Here is a 7,196-nt window from a genome sequence, read left to right as displayed (position 1 = left end):
GAGGAGAGATGACAAGGTGGAGAGGAAGATGGAAATAAATGGAGACAGGTGTGTGTGTGTGTGTGTGTGTGTGTCTCATTTTCCTGAATCACATCATACTTTGTTTTCTTGATGGCAGATGATAAAATGACATTTCCCAGTGGTAAGAAGAGTCCAGTCAGAAATCTCTAGTCCCCAAAGAACATTTTTTGTTCATAGTGTTATCTTTTGAATGTTCCGATCCAAATCCAGAAGGTGGCAGCACTGATTTTGAAAACACAGCCCAGACTCCCATCAGCAGCTGATTGCTCAGTATTTCACTCATGTGTGTATTAAATCTCTCCTCTTTTGGATAGACCTGAGAGACTCAAATGTGTCAGATAGTGACTTGATGAGGAGGAGCATAGATCTTTCTTATCCTATGATTTGAAGAAAAATGTGTCATATCTGGAGTAGGCTATATCAAAAATGCTACTCAATAAGGACACATTAGCAAAAAAGAAAAAGTGTTATGAAAAAGGTGTTTATTCATAAGGCCACAGAGAGGTCCAGCGACAGCCCTGACTGGATGAAGCAGGTGGGACCCGGGTTAACATTACCATGTAAATATCACTCATGTAGAGGAAGAAAACACACTGACAATAATAGAACTATGAATTGAATATAGCTCAGGTAAATGTGCCCTCAGCTGTGTGCGTTGTGGCAGAGATGGAGGCCCTTTGTGTGCATCATTGCATTGTATGTTGAGTAAGCTTTCTAAATATACATCTATAGTGATGAACTGTCCAGACCAAAGCAAACAGATGCAGAGAGCACGCACGACATGTCCTCCCACCTGTCCAGACCAAAGCAAACAGATGCAGAGAGCACGCACGACATGTCCTCCCACAGGCCTTTCTGTCCAGAATCGCACCTCTGTGCCAAATGTCAGCACGGTCGCCATGAAGCAGGCGCCGGTTGATCTTGTTATAGACATTTGATACGCTAGCAGGCCTTTGACAGATACACTGTGACCTGAACTGAATGGTCAACACACTGCAGCAATATGAGACTTCTGTTTTTGACGATGAGTTGGCCAGAGATGAGGGGGAGGAAAAACAGAGTGGCCACCAAGCGTTTAATATTTGATTGCTAAAGTGATTCATAGTGTAGTGTCGCAGCAAGAGTACACAGACTCATGTCATGCACCTTTGATCCTTTGGCTCTGTAGTGTTTGTGGTCAGTTCTCTTCTCTGTGCAACCAGGAGCCACAGACAGAACAAATATGGGCTGTTATTGCAGACAGAGAAGCATCTTATGAAAGTGTGATTGTTTTGTGATAATTTCTGTTGGATGTGGAACAGCTGACCCATCCATATAAGAACTGTGCAAACCCTTGGAATTTTTAAGTCACTGCTTAAGACTCATCTATTCCAAGTAGCCTTCAATTCGGGTTAAGATTGTGCCTATTATGTATATTGTTATGTGTTTTCTTCTTTTATTTCTATTTTACCAACTGTATGTGTCTATTTGATATTTGCCTGTTCAGCACTTTGGTCAACCTTGGTTGTGTAAATGTGCTATATAAATAAACTTGACTTGACTTGACTATTTAAATGTATGACATCCAATGCCTTTGATGTAAACTTGCAGCTCCATGAGTGCATTTCAGTTAGAAAACACATTTCATTCCAGAAGATCCAGAACCAGAGAAAATAATGGTAGAAAATAAATGCAATATACAATATGCACAAGCATGAGTGCCTGGCTATCTTTTAAAATGAGGGAGGAAAGATACATGATTGGTGGGGGGTCTGGGGTCCCCCTAACCTTGCAAGGGTTAGGGGCCACCGCCCAAAGAAATAAATATGTATTAAAACAAATTCCCTGCATTTCTATGCCACCTAACCTCAAGAAATATCAACCCTATCTTGGGACCCAAAACAGACATTTGGAGTGAGAAATAGGAGGTGTGGTGTGGTGTCCGAAAATGGTCATTTGAGTGAGTTGGTGTGGTGGCCGTTTTCCTTGAATAAAACACACTTGGAGAACAGAGTTGTCTTTCCGTAGGTTTAATGTTCCTCTCAAAGTGAGACAACATAATGCAAAGTAATACAGTTTCAATCATGAGTGGGTAAAATTTAACGAGCAAGCTTCATTCACAAATGGCATGGCAACTAATTCTATGGCATAATGACTCCATGGTAAGATGCCTCTCTTCTTGTGGTGAGAGAGGAGGGCATCTGCTCAGACTAGGATAGAGAATCCCCCCCGTAGGGAAACCCCACATCACATCAGGGAAACGCAGCTTCAGAGACTGGGATACGATCAGCCCAGGTACAGCGACCATGAGGTGAAGGATCAGGGAAAGAGGACGATGACACGCTGACCATGGCTATAAGTACTGCCATGTCATAGCCTCGGCAGTGACGTCATTACCAACGTCATATTGACATATTGACAGGGGCTGATTGGCTATTGAGGATGGGGTGATGAGTCAGGAGGCACACGTCATAACGGACGTCACACTTGGATTACACTTGATTTATGCTGAGCGCTGATGCCTATTGTGATATGAGGTAACATGACTGGTCCTCATCTTGAAACTAGGTCGAGACCAACATTTCTCTGTCTCCTTTATAGGGCAGTCCAGGGTGCACATGGGTGAAACACATGATAGCAGTTTCCTCCTGATACCAGACAAAATACCCGTTTTCTTGCAGAACTCACGGTCGCTTTCCCACGCTGTAAGGCTGCAGAAACACCAGATTAGGAGTTAGTGAATGAGGCCTTGAACTAGGCCTAGGCCTACAGAAAAGTACATTACATCTATTAGTAAAATTGTCTCCACAGTTGGCAGATATGATCCAGGTGTTGCACTCAGTAGCACGAAGTACAGAATATAACAGTGATGACACATACTGTAGAACATGCTCATACCTGTTGAAAACCCACTAGCTGCCCCCTCCCTCCATGTTCTTGGAAATTCTAGGTTTTTGCTAATGTTTTTGCATAACCATGTCATGATTGTGCGATATGAAAACCCTGGTCCAGCCAGACCTGCAGGACTGTCACACCATCTGAGATCCAGGCAGGAACTGTGATGCTCTTCTGTTCCTGAAGCTTGTTTCAGGTTCATCTGCCCTGACTGGAATGGGCAGCGCTGAGCGGCACTGCAGTGATGTGGAAGTATAGCATAGCTGCTATGCTATACTTCCACATCACTGCTATGCCATAGCAGACAGGCTGAGAAGGGAGTGGGTGTTTGCTGTGCTACTGTTTTTTGTTTGTTTGTTTGTTTGTTTGCCTAAGGCTTGCTTATACCAGGACTCGGGGAGGGGGGGGGGGGGGGGGTAAACGTGTACTTAGGTATAAGAAGTGTACTAAATTTGATAAAGTATTTTGTTTACTATTAGTTTAAGTGTACAATTTTGTTACTAGTTGAGACTAAATTTTGACCACTTTTTGGAATAAAAAAGTCTATTGTAGGTATACTTAGCATAAGTTGATATCTGCATACTTTTAGTAGCCTAAAGGCTGCTTGAGGTTGACTCACACAAACAGTGGACTACATTTGAACTTCTTGTGACTTATAATTGGAGCACTTTTAATTTGACTTTTTCAATACTTCTAAAATACATGCCTAAGTATACTAGTCGCAAGTGTATTTTTCTGCATGTACAATAAAAGTACACATTTTTTATGCTAAGAGTGCACTAAAATAATATTTTTTTATGCAGTCGGCCAAACACAACATGCTATGCAGACTAAATGGTAAATGGCCTGCACTTAGATAGTCTACATTCACCCATTCATACACCAATGGACCCAGGGTGCCTACACACCATCGGGATCAAGGAGGGTTAAGTGTCTTGCCCAAGGACACAACGACAGCAGCTGGGAGGGAGCGGGGATCGAACCGCCAACCCTTGCGTCATTGGCCGACCCGCTCTACCTCCTGAGCTAAAGCCACTCAGACCCGAGAAATGAATCCCAACCTGTCCAACCTTAATAATGATACATGAAATGAAATAATTATCATGTATGAATTAATGTTGAGCTATTATTGTTATTGCAAGAGGATGCAAGCACATGAGATGCAGATTTCCTCACAAACACTTCCTTATAACAGCACCAATTAAAACACTAGCAGGGGGTTGCAACAGAGACTATTTATAATTCGGACAACATTATGCAGGAAGCTGTGTTCACCCTCTTTGAGCCACACTTTTACTTGCTGAATGTGTTTCAGTTTCTGGACATTTGGCTTCATAAGCTCTCTATGAATTATGGATCACAATGTTACAACAAAAGAATGACATGTTCTGAGAAAAACACTGTGAGCAGGGAGAATAAAATTGGTTCAGAAGGCATTACTTCTACCACGCTGGCTGCAGTACTGTTACATAAGACTCCATTCACTTCAGACTCTCAAGTGAGTGCTTGGATAGAATAAAAGAAACAACAAATGACCAGTGTGCCCAGGCAGAAATGCAAAAGAAAAAGTTTTATTTGAGCATAGCATTCTTGTGATGGGAACACAGGAAGAAGGAAATTATACAGACAAACACACAATAATACTTCATAACAGTGTAAAAGGATGACTAAAATTCAGTGTGACCTTGTGTTTGTGTGGGAAATTGTACCCTTGCAAAAAGCACGATTTTGTTTGTTGTTTGTTTGTTTGTTCTGGTGTTGTAGCATGTGTAACATCCAAACAAAAGTTTGACACTTCATGTTTTCACTCACAGTATACAGTTTTTGATTGATTGATTGGTTTTATTTATGGGTATAGCAGAACAGAATCCAAGGGATAAACATGTAAAAGTGTAAACACTTATTTCCAACATGGTTTTTATTTAAAACTCACAAACATTCGGTTTTAGTGTTGCAACACCTACTGTTCATTCCATCTTATGTTGTTTTTGCTATTGAAAAACATCTCTGTGTTCTGAATCTGGCTGATATTAACCTTCTTAACTGACATTTTACCATACTTTTATCTCATGATCTCATTGGTCAGACAGAGTTGGTCATTGGTTATCCTTTGCCCCCTGGAATGCAACCCCTCCCTATGAGAGCATAAACAGATCGTAACAGCGAGTGACAGACGAGGAGCGATGTGTGCGGTCCCAAAGCAGAGAATTCGTCAGTGTTAATTTTAACCTTGGCACCTCGGCGCCCCCGACACCTGTGGTGGGATGTAGAATGACAGTAAAGAAGACTGTTTGTGTATGTCTGTCAGAGGGCAACAAGGGGTGACATGCCACACTGACCTGTCAAGATTCAAAAGGGGAAACCAGGTCCAGGCAAGCCATCAACAATATAGAAAACGTCTTTCTTTCAGCAAGAAACAGTCATGGTGTCTTATTGGTTTCTCTTGCATGCAGCCCCTCCTGCAGGTATCTTGTGTCACTTATTTAAATGTTATAACATGATCGTAATCATGATCGAATACTGCAGTCACACACACGCTTCCTATCCATGACTCCGGTGCAGAGAATACAATATTGTTATCACATAGTCATATCTTTAACACTGCTGATATGGAGAATTATGAAAATATGGAGACTTAAGAGGCCTATATATTTGATGAATTGATCTTTATTGCTGAAACATGTTGCATGATTGGCACATCTGACTGATTGTCCATCCACAGGAAGGAAGTCAGTTTTAATTAATTTAATTTATTAAATAAGAAAATTGTGGTGGCAGTTCATTTTTGGGAATTGCTGTCTTCCTCTCTATATGGGGTTTTGAGCTACACAGTATAGTAGGGATGTCACAATATATCGTCCCACAATAATATATCGCGATATCAAAACGTGACAATATGTATCGTTGAGATGAAATCTCATATCGCGAGAAAAAGAAGCTGAACATGGTGGCACTGATCTGCATCTGATTGCATGCTCGCTCTCCTTTTCATTGCTTTGTTTGAACAGACGAGGGACGTTACAGACACGGAGGATGAAAATGGTGAAATGACTCAAATTAGCGTGGAGGATGCCCCCTCAACTTACAAATTGATCGCAAAAAAAGTATTGTTAAAATATCGTATCGTATCATTACCGCGAACCCAATATCGTGTATCGTATCGTATTGTGAACTGAGTGTATCGTGACACCCCTATATAGCCTATCGTGTACTGTAGCCTATTAGCTACAGGTACCTCTTTTGGTTCACCTTATTGGTTTATAGCTCAACAAGTGGAGCCCAAATGAAAAGAGAAACGTCACAAGCTTTATTCTGAATTAGAATGATATATTTTGCATGTTTTGTTTCAAAACGTGCGTCCCCAACCTTACACTTGGCTTTGAGCCGAGTGGATACTGGCATACAGTATATCCCATTGTAGGAAAGAGCAGGGAAACCACTGTATAGTCTCCCACGATGCTGCTGTAAATGGAACTATTGTGGTGGATCTTAAATGGTTACTCGTTTACTCCAGACTCTTATGAAGTTGTACTGTATCTCTGGTAGTAAACATGAGTAACAAACATCAAAAGAGTAGGCTACTGATAGCCTACACTACACAGCCTACTCCTGGCTGGCTTACAGAGGCCTGGAGCCCTCGGGAGGTGTGTTCACATCGGGCACAGGCGGGATGGGACACTTCAAAGGGCAGAAGGCATTATGTGGCTCAGATTAAAATAGTGCACTACAAATAGCTCCAACTTTAAGCTGTGTTGAAAAGCAGTTGTGCTGTGTATTTGGGTGGAATTGAAAAAACGGTGGAGCTACTAGGAGTATTTTTATATAGCAATATTTAATGCGAAGTAATATATCTGTGTACAGGCAGTTACAAATCAGAATATATCTTCAAGGTAATACGGGCAGACAAAACGCAACGCGTTTCAACCACGTAGGTCTTCCTCAGGCAATGTTAGCTGGGCGTCGGCCGCCGCACCTGTGTATATAAGGCAAAATACGTGGCAACAGTCAGTTGGGATGACGTATGGTGGGCAGTGCTATGACATCACAGTATAGGATGGGCCTTGTTAAAGCGACGGAGAATAGCAACAACATACACAAGTAATAATAATAAATAAATACACAATAATGGTTACATTATAGTTAGTGTATTTGGGTGGAACATCATCCACCACAGGATGGACAAAACACATGGATGATGTTGATTTCGGAGGATGTGACAAAGTTAATATGTAATAATGTGTGAAGAAAATGTAACCCGCTGAGGGTAAACAGCTCATTGTCAATGTTTTATAAGTAAAGTT

This window comes from Poromitra crassiceps, assembly GCF_964638095.1.
Source record: "Poromitra crassiceps genome assembly, chromosome: 11".
In the NCBI taxonomy this organism is placed as follows: Eukaryota; Metazoa; Chordata; class Actinopteri; order Beryciformes; family Melamphaidae; genus Poromitra; species Poromitra crassiceps.
This window is presented reverse-complemented; position numbering follows the sequence as displayed.